Below are 17,924 nucleotides of genomic sequence, written 5' to 3'. Positions count from 1 at the left end.
GGGAAGAGTAATCTCACGTTACTATTTTTTTCCTCCTATTTTCTTTCAAAATGTATAAGTTTGAGCACTTGATTTGAAGAGAGGAATTGGTGAAGTCTTGGGGCAATTCTTTGAGGAATTTCATAGCTAGCAAAGAGAGTGGGAGTTGTTTGAGCCTTCACCATTAGCTAGGGATTCAAATATAAAAGAGGTATGGCGATTTTGTTCCAAGTTCTTCAAGTTTTGATGTTTTCTAGGGAGTTAACTTTTTGAGTGTGAATTTCGAATTTGGGTGCTGTTATATTATTTTACAATATAAAGTAATATTATATTATTTTTAATATAATGTTTTAGATTAAATAAATGTGATAAAGAGTGTCACATATTGTAACATATAATAGAGAGTTACAATATTTAGATATATGAGAAATATCCAAATATGTAACATATTTGGTGTTACAAATTGAGCTACAAATTTGTAACTTCCAAATATTACCCTTTATTGTGTAAATTTGTTGTTACACAATATTGAGATGAGTTTCTTAAAGCCAATTGTGAAATGGCAGTTAGATATGATTTTAACCCCAATAATGTGTTTTGGGGGTTACGAAATCAATTGGGAGGGTGTTGGAACCATTTGGAAAAATCACAAAAATATGTGCTAAAAATGGTCAGTGGTCGCGGCACAGGATGCTGGTGGCCACGGCCTGTGGGACAGAGAGCACTGGCCACGGCCACTGATGTCCCTGGCCGCGACCACAGATGCATTTTCTGACCAAATATTTTTTTAGTTTTTCCAATCTTTATGAACGGTTCCAAAAACCCAAATAACTCCCAAATCTCACTTTTAATTCCATAAACATCCAATTAATCATTGGTATTAGCCATGGGGGTTGGTGGAATTTGAAAGTCAAAGGGTGTCTCTAAACCCTATAAATAGAAGCCTATTGCTCACTTGAAAGACACAATTTTTCTATCCACTAGAGCACTTGGCTAGAAACACCTAGAGGATGGATTATTCCAGAAAGCATTTCCAAAATCAGTGAAAGATCCCTTAGTGCTTGAGTTAGGGGGAAATAAGCTTTTGGACAAAGGTTTCAAACCTTGTTCAATTTGGTGACCCCCAACACTCTTCACTTTGGTAGTGTGAGTGAGAGTTGTTTATCTTTTGTTTCTTGTTATTCTCTTTTACTCTACTATTTTTCATCTTCATATTCTTCTTCTCCATTTACTTGTATTTCTTGTTTAGAGTTGTAATCTTTTCTTTTCTTTTGTTACAAACACTTTTGCTTTATTTGTATCTTTTGCTTAGAGTTGTATTTCATCATTCTCTTATTCTAATTGTTCTCTTATTTATTTGTATTTCCAGTTATAGAGTTGTAACACTATTTAATCAATCTAAAGTTTATTTGTAATATTTTGTCCAGAGTTGTATTTTCATACCAATTTCCATTGATGCAAATATATTTTTCCTAACATTCAAAAGCTTATTCCTTTGTTTGTTTCAATGGAAGGTGAGACGATCAAGATTATGAATCAAGACCTAGTGAGGTTGGATATGTTTGATGGGTCCAATTTCACTAGATGGAAAGACAAGGTGAGATTCCTTTTGACCACCCTCAAAATCACCTACATTCTAGAGTACACTCTAGAACATCTCCCAACACCATCCGACAAGGACACCCATGAGGAGGTGGAGAAAAGAAGGAAGAGGGTGGAGGAAAATCTCCTTTGTAGGGGTCATATCCTCAACGCGTTTTTTGATAGGCTCTATGACCTCTACACTGAGACCAAATCGGCAAATGAGATATGGGACACACTTGAGACAAAATTCAAGGTGGAAGAGGAAGGTACCAAAAAGTTTTTGATATCTCAATACTTAGATTTCAAAATTTTTGGTGATAAACCTATTCTTCCTCAAATACATGAATTGCAAATAATTTTTAACAAATTGAAAGTGTTAAAGATTGAGCTTCCCGAGGCCTTTCAAGTTGGTGCTATAGTAGCTAAATTACCACCAACTTGGAAGAGCTATAGGAAAAGAATCCTTCATACAAATGAGGATTATTCTTTGGAGGAAATCCAAAAGCATATTAGAATCGAGGAGGAATCGATATGTAGAGATAAGCTTGTGGAGGGTCTAATGGATAGGCTTACAAAGAAAATGCGGTGTCACAACCAAAACATCCAAAAAACAAAGGGAAAAAGGGTAACGAGAAATCCTTGGGTCCAAGAACCAACCCAAACAAGTTGAAGAGCGAGAAAGGTCCTTGATTTGTGTGTGGGAAAAAGGGTTACTATGCTAGAAAGTGTAGGCATAGAAATGACCAACAAGGACCTAAGGTGTACGCAACTCAAGAAGAAAACATAGTTGCTACCCTTAGTGAGGTGAATGCGGTCCAAGGAAAGGTGAAAGGGTGGTGGTATGATACATGTGTCATCGTCCATGTCACCTATGACAAATCATTGTTCAAGACCTTTGAAGATTCAAAGGGCAACCATGAAATTCAAATGGGTAGTGAGGGAAAATCCAAGGTACTTGGCAAAGGTACTATTGAAGTCCTTTTCACCTTTGGCAAGAAAGTTACATTAGTGAATGTATTTTATGTTCCTGAAATGAGTAGAAACTTGGTAAGTGGTGATTTGCTTGGTAAGCCCGGCATTAAAGCCATTTTTGAGTCTGGTAAATTTATTCTTACCAAATCAAATGTATTTTTGGGAAAGGGGTACTCTTGTGAGGGTATGGTTAAATTGTGCACCAATGATGTAACTTTCAATGTTATCAATAAAAATGCTAATTCCGCCTGTATAGTTGAGTATGATTCTTTATTTTTGTGGCATCTTAGACTATCTCATATAAGTTTATCAACCATGAGAAGAGTAGTACAATGTGGTATGATTGCATACAATATTAAAAACTATGGTAAATGTGAAACATGTGTTAAGGCATAAATGATTAAAAAAACCACTCCCTAGTGTAGAAAGATCATCTAATTTACTAGATTTAATCCATAGTGATCTTTGTGAATTAAATGGTGTTTTAACTAGAGGTGGTAAAAGGTATTTTCTTACTTTTATATATGATGTTAGTAGATATACCTATGTGTTTCTTTTAAAGCATAAAGATGAAACTTTTGACACTTTTAAATTATATAAATTAGAAGTTGAAAATCAACTAAATAAAAAGATTAAGGTGCTAAGAAGTGACAGAGGACGAGAGTACTTCTCTAATGAATTCAATACATTTTGTAAAGAAAATGGTATAATTCATTAGTGCACCACACCTTTTACACCACAACACAATAGTGTTGCCGAAAGGAAAAATAGAACTTATCTAAAGATGATAAATTCTATGTTGGTATTTTCTAAGTTGAATTTCAACTTATGGGGTGAAGCGTTATTAACCGCTTGTCAAATTCTTAATCGAATATCAATGAAGAAAAATGTAATATCTCCATATGAGTTATGGAAAGGAAGAAAACTCAACATAGGGTACTTCAAAGTGTGGGAATGTCTTGCATATTGCAAGAAAAACGAACCTAATAGAACAAAGTTAGGTCAAGAGCCATAAAGTGTGCTTTTGTTTGTTATGCCAACAATAGTAAAAGTTATAGGCTATTAGACTTAGAGTCTAATATTGTGATTGAATTTAGAGAAGTTGAATTTTTTGTGAAAATGCTATGTGACAACAATTCTCAAGCTTCAACATCTCTAAAGGAGTATTTGTTATATGAGAACAATTTTCAAGCTTCTACATCCAAAGTTGATTCTCAAAAGAATGTAAAGCAACCCTTTGAACATAGAAGAAGTCAAAGGCTTAAAAAGGAGAAAAGTCTAGTAGTGGATGAGATAGATTCTCAATGAATTTCATTCTACATGGTAGAAGAAAATAAAGATGAAGTCATTAGGAAAATTCCTATTGTACTTCTCGTTGAAGATGATCCTAAGACTTATAGAGAAGCTATGCAATCAAGAGATAGTGCATTTTGGAAAGGAGCCATCAATGATGAGATGGATTCCATTCTTTCCAACAACACTTGGGAATTGGTAGATCTCCCACCGAGGTCTAAGCCAATTGGGTTTAAGTTGGTATTTAGGAGAAAATACCTCACTGACGGCACTATCCAAACCTTTAAAGCTAGATTAGTAGCTAATGGATTTAGGCAAAAAGAGGGTATCAATTATTTCGATACCTATGCGCCTGTTGCAAGAACAACTTCTATAAGAATTTTGTTCGCTTTAGCTTCTATACACAACTTGTATGTTCATCAAATGGATGTCAAAATGACATTCCTTAATGGTGACCTCAATGAAGAGGTCTATATGGAAAAACCTGAAGGGTTTGTCCTACCAAAATATGAACATAAAGTGTGTAGACTTGTAAAATCCTTACATGGATTCAAACAAGCTCCTAAGAAATGGCATGAGAAATTTGATCAAGCCATCATGTCTAATGGGTCTAGACATAACAATGGAGACAAGTGTTTGTATTCTAAAACTTGTAAGGAATATGTGATCATTGTTTGCTTATATGTGGATGACATACTGATTCTATGTGATAGCATGAAAGGGATAGAAGAAATGAAGAGGTTTCTATCATCAACCTTCAAGATGAAAGATCTTGGAGAAGTCGACACCATACTTGGTATCAAAGTAAAGAAACATAGTGGGTGTTTTGCGTTGGGGCAAGCCCACTATGTTGAGAAAGTATTGAACAAATTTAACCATCTCAAGGTTAAAGATGCTAATACTCCATTCGATCATAGTGTAAAACTAGAGAAGAATGAAGGAAGAGCGGTGGCTGAATTGGAGTACGCTAGTTCTATGGGGAGTCTAATGTACGCTGCCCAATGTACTAGACCTGATATAGTGTTTGCGGTGAGTAAACTTAGTGGGTTTACAAGTAATCCAAGTGTGGATCACTGGAAGGCGATTGGAAGAGTCCTAGGTTATCTCAAGAAAACCAAGGGACTAAGCCTTCACTACTTCAAATTTCCTTCAATCTTAGAAGGATATACAGATGCAAGCTGGATATCCAATCTTGGGGACAACTTGTCCACAACCGGTTGGGTATTTACACTTGGTGGGGGTGTGATTTCTTTGGGTTCCAAGAAACAAACCTGTGTATCTCATTCCACTATGGGAGCAGAGTTTATAGCTCTAGTTGCTACCGGAAAAGAGGCTGAATGGTTAAGGGATCTGTTGATAGAGATACCCCTAATCAAAGAGAATGTATCTACTATATCGATACATTGTGATAGGCAAGCGACATTGGCTAGAGCATAAAACGGAGTGTATAATGGGAAGTCTAGACACATTAGTCTAAGACATGGATATGTAAGAGAATTGATTCAAAGAGGAGTCATCTCAATATCCTATGTGAGAACAAGTGAAAATCTGGCAGATCCTTTCACTAAGCCACTAACGAGGGATTTAGTGGCTACATCATCTCGAGAGATGGGACTTAAACTCTCTAAAGAGATTCACGATTGATGGTAACCTATCTTAACACTAGTTATTCAACTAGTGTTAGGTTCAATAGGTAACAACAAGTCAATCAAGTGAATATTAGTTGTACTGAAAACAAGTCCCATCTGAGATGTTGAGTACTTGTGAGTTACCAAGTTGAGGGTTAAAACCAAAAGGTTTTTTAATAGAATTCACGCTTATGAAGACAAGTATTTTTGGTAACAAAATACTGTAAGAATTCTACCTATATGGACCTAGGGGTGGTGCCACCTCTCATGAGAATTGGGATTATTCTCAAGAACGTCCATGAATGGAAAGTGCACATGGCCATTAACGGTGCAAAGCGAGACATAGAGGTCTTAAGTAAACATCGCAAAGAGGTATGTGTTATCACCAATTTGTTATCATGAAAATATTGTTCAATGCCTAGTGCAACCAAATTTTCGACAAATTTTGTGATAATTACACTATAGTAAAGTTCAAGTTGAAAAACACTTTATTTTATGCACCAATGCAATGACTCTTATAAGAGAGAGTTCTTATTTCATTAAGTGGGGGATATGTTATATTTCAAATATAATGATTGATTAAATAAGAGTTACAATATATATTATTTAATCTAGTGGGGGAATGTTATATTATTTTATAATATAATGTAATATTATATTATTTTATAATATAATGTAATATTATATTATTTTATAATATAATGTTTTAGATTAAATAAATGTGACAAATAGTGTCACATATTGTAACATATAATAGAGAGTTACAATATTTAGATATATGAGAAATATCCAAATATGTAACATATTTGGTGTTACAAATTCAAATACAAATTTGTAACTTCCAAATATTATCCTTTATTGTGTAAATTTGTTGTTACACAATATTGAGATGAATTTCTCAAAGCCATATGTGAGATGACTGGTAGAGATATGATTTTAACCCCAATAATGTGTTTTGGGGGTTACAAAATCAATTGGGAGGGTGTTGGAACCGTTTGGAAAAACAACACAAAAGTCTGTGTTGAAAATGGTCAGTGGCCGCGGCACAGGATGTTGGTGGCCGCGGCTTGTGGGACAGAGAGCAGTGGCCGGCCACTGATGTCCCTGGCCGCGACCACAGATGCATTTTCTGACCAAATATTTTTTCAGTTTTTCCAATCTTTTTGAACGGTTCCAAAAACCCAAATAACTCCCAAATCTCACTTTTAATTCCATAAACATCCAATTAATCATTGGTATTAGCCATGGGGGTTGGTGGAATTTGAAAGTCAAAGGGTGTCTCTAAACTCTATAAATAGGAGCCTATTGCTCACTTGAAAGACACAATTTTTCTATCCACTAGAGCACTTGGCTAGAAACACCTAGAGGCTTGATTATTCCAGAAAGCATTTCCAAAATCCGTGAAAGATCCCTTAGTGCTTGAGTTAGGGGGAAATAAGCTTTTGGACAAAGGTTTCAAACCTTGTTCAAGTTGGTGATCCCCAACACTCTTCACTTTGGTAGTGTGAGTGAGAGTTGTTTATCTTTTGTTTCTTGTTATTCTCTTTTACTCTACTGTTTTTCATCTTCATATTCTTCTTCTCCATTTACTTGTATTTCTTGTTTAGAGCTGTAATCTTTTCTTTTCCTTTGTTACAAACACTTTTGCTTTATTTGTGTCTTTTGCTTAGAGTTGTATTTCATCATTCTATTATTCTAATCCTTCTCTTATTTATTTGTATTTCCTGTTATAGAGTTGTAACACTATTTAATCAATCTAAATTTTATTTGTAATATTTTGCCTAGAGTTGTATTTTCTTACCAATTTTCATTGAGGCAAATATATTTTTCCTAACAGTTTCTATTAGGATATTTGGTTTGGTGCTTTAGGATTGAAAACCATGTATAATCTATTTAAAAGTTCAGTTACAATTGGTATTGTGGATTCTAGTTGGGATTTTTGGAATTTGAAGTTCAAAGTTTGAGTTTAAGACTCAAAGGTTGAATTTGATGTTTTGAAAGTTTAGTCAAAATTGGTTTTGTGGATTCTAGTTGGGATTTTTGGAATTTGAAGCTCAAAGTTTGAGTTGAAGACTCAATGGATAAATTTGATGTTTTGATATGTTTTAGTGAAATTTTATAGTAGCTTGATGTTGTTTGTGGCCTATCTATGTTATTGGAGGTTAGTTTTGGTTAAAACTATTGGTTTAGACTGATGGGAGAGACTTTGAAGTCGAATTTCAAGGTCTAGAAGTCGTGGGTTCAAAATTGGGGAAGAACATCATAATTTTTGGGTAATTTTAGGTTTCTGGCGACCTAGCGCGACCTCGCTAGGTTGGAGTGCGAACGCACTAGTGCCCCAAAAAAGGGTAAGATTTTGAATTTGATTTTGGGTTTCGAAACCAGTGGCGTGAACAAACTGGTCTGGGTGAAACCATGCCACGTGCCCTGAAACAAAGAATTTCTAAATTTTCAGAATAAGGCTTAGGGTTTCGAGGGTCTGTCTTGGGGGCGGGGGGCGGGGGGAGGGGAACTTGGGGGCTCAAGGGTCGTTTTTAGTACCCTGTTAACTGGAGTTCGTAGTTCTAAGGGTTAGAGTTTAGATTGGTACTCGGGATTTGAGTTTAATCGCTAATGAGTGCTTCATTTACGTTGTGACAAGGGTTTTAGCAAGGCTCGAGACATGGATCGTACTCAGGGTCGTGCCACTATTTGCACAGGGTTCTAGGTAAGAGAACAGACACTTGCTCCAAGATTACGGAATTGGGCCTGATTATTGATTGTGGTTATAACCATGCTTTGTATATCTGTTTAAAGGTGATCGTCTTTGGTCTATGTCTGATTATATTGTATTGGTGGTTCATATTTGTTGTAATTATCAGTGAATGATTGATGCAATTAACATTCGACCATTGTGTGTAACGTGGGTTGATCGGCCATTGTGCATAGCATGGTCCATGAAGGCGAGTTTAGTTTAAAGTCCCCACTTTCCCGACATGGACCATAGGCTTAGTTTAAAGTCCCCACTCGGTTGGGTCGTTCAGTAAGGCTGTTTTCCTTGGCCATGTAAATGATTGAAATAAATGTACTTATTATTGTGAGACATGTTTATGATTTATCTGTGAAGCATGTGTTTATTGCTTATAAATAATTGGATTATTATTATGCCATGTGGGGCTTTCCATCTGGGTCTCGGCTCACGGGTGCTCTATGGTGCAGGTAAGGGCAAGCTAGAGTTTGACTAGCCATGAGTTTGAGGGCTTTGGATCAGTGCGTACATATTCGACTTGCTTGGCCATCATGGTCAAGTTATTTTGGGGAACTTAGAACCTTAGTTCAGTTTTTCATCTTACATCGAGTTAAGCATTATTTTAAACAAATGATGTAACGATCCTAGATTAGTAAGATGTTACAACTTTGTATCAGAGCTGCCAAGACTTATGGTTCCTGAATATAGACCGAACATGTACACTAGCTGCTAAAGACAAGCTCGACTCACGGTTTGGTATTTAATGTTTTGAATATTTGTTGAACTGCGTAATTGAATTATATGCCTTATCTACATGCTAGAATAGGGTTTGGCTCTTGACTGCTATATGACTGTGAAAGGAAATGTTTATTATCATTGTTGTTGCATGTGAATGTTTTGTTTGATTTGGTTTGACCGTGGGACTGTCTAAAGGAGGTTGTGACTGGCTAGTCAATCAGAAGTGTCGATGGTAGAAGTATTAAGGTTAGTGCTTCTGAGACGATTAGTCAGACTCTATGGCAAGAGTGTGGAGGCAAAAAAGGTTATTGTGGAACCTCAAATGACTCTTCATGGAATGGGAGAAAGTGTTAGCTAATCTGCAAGCCTAATTATAGAGACAGGAGGCGAGGTTGGGTAGTTGAGGCAATAAATTTTGTTAGAGAATATTAGGGGTGTTCATTGGATCACATAGTGTTTTAGGCCTATCCGATCCAGTACAATTATCCATTGAATGTTAAATTTTTATAACTGATCCAATCCAATTAACTTGTCTCAACCGATCTGATTCGATCCAATTATCCATTGGATTGGATCGATTTTATCCATTGAATGTGTCCCCTTAGTTATGTATTTGAGGGGATTGGATCCATCCAATATTTTTGAACATTTATTTAGCTTTTTTTGTTCAAATAATTCATAATATTATAAATAAAAAGACTAATTTGTTCAAAACGATACAACACCATACAAATACAACATAAATTATAAGCATAATTCAAAATAAATAAATATATTTAAAAAATATATATATAATTGGATCGGTTCGGTTTTATTGGATTTTTGCATATATCATCCAACAATCGATCCGATCCAATTTTGATCTTCAAAATCTAATATGATCCGATCCAATCCAATCATAATTGGATATCCAATTTTTGGTGGTCGGTTGTAATTGGATCGGTTAGTTCTAATTGGATTGGATAATTTTTGCACACCCCTACATATCAACATGTGATTCCTACATTGATATGTTTGGTGGTGCAGCTTGAAGTAAGGAAATTGATTAGGACTATGGTGAGAAAGGTTCCTCAAGTAATACCGTTCATTTTTTACAAAGGCTTAAATCCATTTAGAGTGAGATTGAGTAGTGAATAAGCATGTATAGTTTTATCTGTAATTTTATAAGGATAGTGGATGAGGATGGGATGGCTTATGCCAAGTTTATGCTACCAGAAATTTCTTGGATATGGTGGGAGGTTATAACCTAGATCAAGAATATCTCTATAATGAGTCGAGAAGGATTCTGGTAAATATTAAATAAAAAGTATTATACTGACGCAGTTGAACTGCGAAGGTGGATAAGTTTACTAGTCGGAATAGGGCACTAGTAGTGGGATTGAAAATGCATGGAAGCTTAACAGGTTGGCAATGATTATATATGGTATAGTGCCAATAGACGTCACTAGAAAGAAAGATTTATTTTGAGGGATAAATTGTATGAGGGCTTGCGATGGGAGAATCAAATATGTATCGAGAGTTACTGCGTATGCTCAGGTTATAGATGAGTATTTTATTGTTAAAAGTTCATGGAACAAGGTATCTAGAGAGTGTGTCGTAAGGAGCAATGCTTGGAGAATGACTCCTCTATTTGTAGGATCTAGTAGGGGTAGTGACCCTATTTATTTAAAGGAAATGATGTAAATACTTTTGGTACTACCTGTTCAGATAAATGATTTTGGGATACTCAAGGCAAGCATTAGGGCGGAAAAGATAATTGGAGAACTTGTTATAAGGGCATACCACATAGGCAATAACTTAGTGTCATTTTTCTGTTTGTATCAAATGTGGTGATAAACAAATTTGGAAGACCTTGTGAAGGGCATGGGGTGAGGTTTGGTAATATTTTATCTATTAGAGAGTTAGTATTCTCTAAGAGATGGATTAAGTCATGACCGGTGGAGTTGGATGGTAAGAAATTATTTTTGAATTTGGTTGAGTCAGAGAATGAAAATTTTTATATAGTAAGAGTTATACCTTAATAGCCCAGTAGGGGGCATCTATAGATTGTAAAGAGGGAAAATGGTAATTTTAAGCCTGTGGGAGAAGACCCCTTTATAATTTTGGGTACTATGGATGGACCCTATGTTCCGAAGACCTCAATATTGAAGGCTAAAAACCTACTACAGGAAATACTGAATTGGAGAGTTCTGAATGTGCCTCCAAAAGATCTATTTGTAATATTACCGCATCAAAAGATTGAGTAGAGAAAATAATTGGCACCTAGAATAGAACTGACATCTAAGGAACTACACTGAATGGTAACGGCAAAATTAAAAGAACTGGAGGTTTAGTTACGAGGGTTACTTGATGTAGGATTTATCAGGCCTAGCTTCTCACTGTTGGGTGCACCAATATTATTGGTAAAGAAGAGAGTTGGATTATTACAGATGTTTATTGACTACCTAGATTGGATAAGGTGATTTTCAAGGATAGTATACACCATTAAAGATTTACGACTCAGGTGATCAGTTGCAAGACAAGACAATATTCTTGAAGGTCGATCTTTGATCTCGTTATTACCAGCTGAGGATCAAGGAAAAAGACATTCCAAGGACTGCTGTCTGGATGAGGTATGGATACCATGAATTTTTGGGGATGTCTTTTTGGACTAACCAATGCTCCATCGACTTTTATGGATTGATGAATCGAGAATGTGAGTATTGTTTGAACAAGTTCGTGATGGTGTTAATTGATGACATATTAGTTTATTCTTAGTCAGAAGATGAACACGAAGAACATCTTTGTTTAGGACTACAGAGGCTAAGGGAACACTAATTTCATGTGAGGTTCAAGAAGTGTAAGTGCTTACTTCTTCTAGTAATATTTTGGGTTATATTGGGAGAAAGAATGGTATTATGGCGGATCCAACCAAGATGGAGCCAGTGAGAGATTGACCAAGGCCAAGGAGTGCTTGAGGAATTAGAAGATTCTTCGGAATGGTACGATATTATCAACGTTTAGTTGAAGGGTTCTCGAGGATTGCAACACATTTGAGTAATTTTACTCGTAAGAATCTAATGTTTGGGTGGACTGACAGGTGTGAGAACATTTTTTAGGAATTGAAGTAGCGGTTAATTATTGCGTCAGTACTTAGTCTTCCTTCAGATTGAGAAAAGTTTGTGGTTTACTACAACTTTCAAGACAAGCTGGGAAGATGATTGCTTATGCCTCACGAAATTTAAAGAAATATAAACGCTGATATCTTACTCACAACTAGAGTTGATAGTAGTGGTATTCGCACTTAAGTTGTGGCGACACCACTTATATGGGGGAGAAGCGTGAGATATCCATAGACATAAGAGTTAGAGTATTTTGTTATCCATAAGTATTCGAATATGAGATATAAGTATTGGTTAAATCGATGAAGGGTTATGACTGTGAAATCCTTTATCATTTAGGGAAAACCAATGTGATGGCTAGTGCCTTATGTCGAAAGGTTTCAGGGCAAGTGGATAGTCTGAAACTATTCACAATAAAGTTAGTTGAGGAGATTACCAGTGTTGGTATAGAATTTGCAGTTGGTACGTTGGAAAATAGAACCCATCATTCTACTCTTATTGAGAAAATTACAAGGAAATGTAAGGAAGTAATCCATGATTGGTGAGGCATAGAGAGGAGGTCTTAGCTGGAGTGGCTAAAGACTTTACTATTTTTTTATATGGATATTTTGAGATATAAAGATCAGATGTGTGTTCCGATAGATTATTGTATTAAGGAAGAAATTCTATACGAGTTTTATACCTCTCCATACTCGTTACATCCAGATACCACAAAGATATGTCAGAATTTGAAATCATTATATTGATGGTCAGGGATGAAGAAGACATAGTTGAGTATGTCGCGAAGTGCCTAACTCGTCAGCAAGTGAAAGATGGATACCAGAGGCAAGTGGGGTTATTTTGAGCACTCCATAATGTAAATGGAAGAATATAACTACGGATTCTAGAGAACTAATTGTATAGGATTGTGGGACGACACGACAGGTATGGGTGATCATGGATTGATATATTAAGTTGATGCACTTTCTACTTGTGCGAACGAATTATAGTGTGAAATAGTATCCTAAGTTATATGTGAAGGAAGATTGTACGTCTTCGCGGGACACCAAGGTTTATAGTGTCAGATTGCGATCTTATATTTTTACTTCCAAGTTTTGGGAAGGCTAGCAAAAGGAGATGGGCATGAGGTTGAAACTTAGTGAATATATCATCCTCAGACAGACGTGTAATTTGAGAGGACAATATAGATATTTTGAGGAGATACTTTGGGCATGCGTATTGGACTTCGAGGGATCAAGGAGTGAGTACCTTCCCTTGATCAATTTTTCCTATAGCAATGGTTGTCAGTCGACAACCAGAGTGACTTTGTATAAGATATTGTTCGATAGGGAGTGTTGATCTCCCATTTCTAGAGATGAAATGGGAGAAATGAAGTATCATAGTTCTGAAACGGTTCAAAGGACCAATAAAGTTATTGGGAAATTTTAGAGAAAATAATGCTCGCTTCACAAAAAGGACAAAAAAAGTTCAGCAGATCCAAATATAGGAAAGTCGAGTTCTAGGATTTGGGAATTTTGTGTTTCATCGAGTTTCACAGATGAAAGAGATACAATAATTTGGATATAAAAGGGAATGGAGCTCTAGGTTTGTTGGACCTTTGAGATCCTAGAAAGAATTAGGCAAGTGGCCTACAGATTAGCTTACCCCAACAATGGCGAGTGTAGGTATCGATGTTAAGGAAAGTATGTGTCGGATACCACACATGTGCTGAGTTATTAGAATCTGGAATTGGATAAAGATTTGTCCTATGAGGAGAGATTAGTACATATTTTGGATAGACATGATAAAGTCTTGTGGAATAAGACTACTGCCTTGATGAAAGTGTTATGGAGGAATAACAAGGTAGAGAACATGACTCTGAATTTTGAGTCAAATATGCAAGACAGTATTCCGAGATGTTCAAGAAAATTTCTAGGAAAAAATTCCTATAAGGAGGGAATAGTTGTAATGTCCCAAAACTTCTAATAAGTTTTATTACCTTGGTTAGTGTGCTAGGAAGGCATAACTGGAATTATGAGATTTTAATTGAGTATACATGTGATTATGTGAATTATATGAGTTATATTATGATATGACTGCCTATGCATGTGTTACGTGTATTAAATATGCTTAAAGACACGTTATTGTTAAAAAGAGGAATTTTCGTAATTTTGACCCATTGATGGCATAATTGTAATTTTACATGCTATGTGCATTCGAACACATTATTATGTGGATTTATTTGTGATATTTGACATGAGTCAATCCATTTGAGCAGTTTAGCAAAAAAATCACAAGGAGGATTTATACCTGGCTCAGGGTGAGCCAAAAGGTATTTTGGTAATTTTGCGTGTTTTGAGAATTATCGGTAAATGAAATATTATGGGGGAAAATATTCGTATTTGAAAGATTAGAGGATTTAATTGGAAGTTTAGGGTGTAAATTAAGGTTTAGTGGAAATTGAGGCAAAATGACTATTTTTCCATTGGGTTGCCTAGTTGGGAAGTTAAGAGAAGAAGGTAGATTGGTCAAGGTGATCGTCTTTGGACTATGTTTGATTGTGTTGTATTGGTGGTTCATATCCATTGTAATTACCTATGAATGGTTGGTGAAACTGACATTCCTCCATTGTGTGTAACCTGGATTGGTCAGCTATTGTGCGTAATATGGGCCGTGAAGGTGAGTTCAGTTTGAGAATCCAGTCTTCACTCGCCCAGCATGGACAGTAGGTTTGGCGCCAGTGTACACGTGAAGGCAAGTCGTTCGGGAAGGTTGTTTCCCTGGGCCGTGTAAACGATTCATGTGATTGAAATAAATGTACTTGTTATTCTCAGACATGTTTACTATTTACATGATTGGAATAAATGCACTTTGTATCTATGAAGCATGTGTTTATTGCTTATAAATAATTAGATTATTATTATGCCATGTGGGGTTTTCTTGCTGGGCCTCGGCTCACGGGTGCTCTATGGTGCAGGTAACGACAAGCTAGAGTTGAATCAGCCATGAGTTGGAGAGCTTAGGTGCGTACATATTCGGCCTTCGCGTAAATATTAGTTTGATTTTGCTTCTTAGAACGACTATTTTTGTATTGTTTAATATAACTATCTTTTGTTTATAAACTTTTGGGATCACGTGTATATATTCAATCATTTTAATGAAACGTTCAATTTTATTGATCAAAATTTTTAGTCCTAAACCATATTTTAAATGTTAATTACACTTTTGAGTTCAAATGACTCACTTATCGAGTTAAGTACTATTTTAAACACACGATGTAACGATTCTGGATTAGTAGGACGTTATAACTTGGTATTAGAGCCGCCAAGGCTTATGGTTTATGAAGTTGACCAAACATGTTGTTGAGTCTAGTTTTTATCATGTTTTGGTGATGTTTTAGTAGTCTTTTATTTTGTTTTTCTATCATTTAGTGCGGGTTTATGCTTTGTTTTTCTGTCTTTGTGAATATAAGGAAGAATTGAGCTCTTGGAAGAAAATGTCAAAGAAATGGAAGAAATAACCAAGTTTTTCATCATATTTCGAGGAAGAATGGTTCTCAACATAATTTGGAAGTGTTGGTGAATTTTTGGGATAAAAACTCAAAAAATTGAGAAATCCCTTAAGAGCCACGGCATGAGCAAAGTAGAGCCGCGGCTAGGTGGGAAACAGAACCAATGTTTTGAAGGAAATCTTAGGTCCGCGGCATTGAAGAGCATCAACCCAGATTTCGTCGACACGGGCCGCGGCATGGCTGACTAATGCCGCGGCATGAAAAGGACCTTTTTCCCAGGAAATTGGACACGGGCCGCGGCATAGTGTATGTAGAGCCGCGGCCCACCTCTTTAAAATTTGAAGTCCTAGGTTTTATTATGGCGAGAAAGAGAAGACAAAAGGAGGACGTACGGATTCGGGATGAGAGCTGGTTTTGAAGGCTGAAGACTTAGAGTATTTCTACATGTTTTTCTTCTTCTTCTTGATGTTGTCTTTAATTTTTGTTGTGATTAGCATTATGACTATGAACTAATTTTCTATTTAGGATGTTTAATTGAATCACTTGAATCCTTGTTATGAACTAATGCAATTTCAATTTTCTTCTTCTTTAATCTTCTTCAATTCCTTATAACCTGTTTTTATAGATTGATTATTGATTGGCCATCTTTAGTCATATACATATGTTTTTAAGTCAAAATATGAGAAGTGAGATTTAATTCTGCTGTGGTTATATTGGACATAATTCTAATTTAGAACGAAAGTATCTGAATTAATTGTGTAACTGTTATTAAGTTGTCGAGATTAATGCTACCTTTGTGGTTCAATTTACCATAGAAATATAGGAAATTGTCACCTAGGTTGAGTTTATAATTCATAGTATGATTATAGGCTGCTGTATCAACTTGTTAATTGAATTAGGTAAAAAGAAGAAGAATTCACACTTTGCATTAGGGAATAATAGGGAGGATAGTTTATGAGATTGAATATCCTAATTGTTTCTCAGTGATTAAATTAAAAGTTTTTCTATTAGTTGTTATTCCATTCAATTTTCAATTATTGTTTTTGCACTTTATAGTTTCTCTTGCTGCACTTACAAAAATCAAGAATTTCAATTCATCAAATAGAACAAGAAATTAATTGACTGGTAATTGATAAATCAGTCCTTGAGGACGATACTTGGTTTTACCATTTTATTACGAATTGCGACTGTGTGCACTTGCATAGCAAAAATATCGCAACAAGTTTTTGGCGCCGTTGCCGGGGACTGAAAATAATTATCAATATCAGTCTAATTAATTTTTATTCTAATTTGATTTTAATTTCTCTTGTTTCTAATCTGTTTTGTTGCTTAATTTGTCTATCTCAGGTGAATTTTGGTATATGCGTGGCAGAAAAGGAAAAGACACACTTGTTCCTCTGAATCCTGAGATTGAAAAGTCTTGTAAGCAAATTAGAAAGAACAAGAGGGAGGCCCATAAATCTGTGAAGATGGCACAGAATGAAGGGGATGGCAGGAATGTTCTAATTCCTGGAATTGTACAAGGGGGTCAGGCTCGGAACAATGCTGAGAAGAGCCTGAGGGATTATGTACTGCCCACTCTGACGGGAGTACAAAATAGTATACGCCCACCAGCTGTAGAGGCGAACAACTTTGAAATCAAGCCCACTATTCTACAAATGGTGCAGTCCTCTGTGCAATTCAATGGGTTACCTTCTGAAGATCCTCACACCCATTTGTCCAATTTTCTGGAGTTGTGTGGAACCTTCAGATATAATGGGGTGAGTGACGATGCAATCAAGCTTAGGATTTTCCTATTTTCTCTGAGGGACAGAGCTAAAAGTTGGATGAACTCGCTGCAGTCAAATTCTATTGTCACCTGGCAAGATCTAGCTCAGAAATTTTTGTCTAAATTCTTCCCTCCGTCCAAAGCTGCTAAATTGAGGGGAGAGATCAATAACTTTCGCCAGAATGACGGAAAGTCATTGTATGAAGCTTGGGAACGGTTTAAGGAACTCCTGAGAAGATGTCCTCATCACGGCATTGAACAGTGGATGCTAGTACAAAATTTCTACAATGGTTTATGTCCTACAACCAGAACCATTATTGATGCTGCAGCGGGTGGCACTTTTATGAGCAAGAGTGCAACTGGTGCTTATGTGCTTCTAGAGGACATGGCCACAAACAATCATCAGTGGTCTGAGGAAAGATCATCAAGAGTCAGAAAGGTAGCTGGGGTGCATGAGCTGGATGCAATCACTGCTCTAACAGCGCAAGTAGCCTCTTTGACAAAGCAGTTACAACAAAGCAGTGTATCTGCTAATGCGGTTCAGATGGCAGTGAGGTGTGAAATGTGTGGTGGTACTCATTCTGTCGATCAGTGCCCTATCTGTATGAATAATAACACCCCAATGGATCATGCTCAAGTTCAA

At 36.2% G+C, this 17,924-nt stretch overlaps 1 non-coding gene across 1 annotated transcript; it reads right to left on the bottom strand.

The window, feature by feature from the left end:
• Positions 1-17,429: 17,429 nt before the first annotated feature.
• Positions 17,430-17,536, bottom strand: LOC133781215 (small nucleolar RNA R71). Its single transcript, XR_009870003.1, has one exon. It is a non-coding gene; the product is annotated as a small nucleolar RNA R71 (small nucleolar RNA).
• Positions 17,537-17,924: the final 388 nt, after the last annotated feature.

The sequence above is a fragment of the Humulus lupulus genome, chromosome 5 (genome assembly GCF_963169125.1).
Source record: "Humulus lupulus chromosome 5, drHumLupu1.1, whole genome shotgun sequence".
In the NCBI taxonomy this organism is placed as follows: Eukaryota; Viridiplantae; Streptophyta; class Magnoliopsida; order Rosales; family Cannabaceae; genus Humulus; species Humulus lupulus.
The sequence above is the reverse complement of the archived record's forward strand: the minus strand, read 5'-3'. Positions and strand labels throughout refer to the sequence as shown.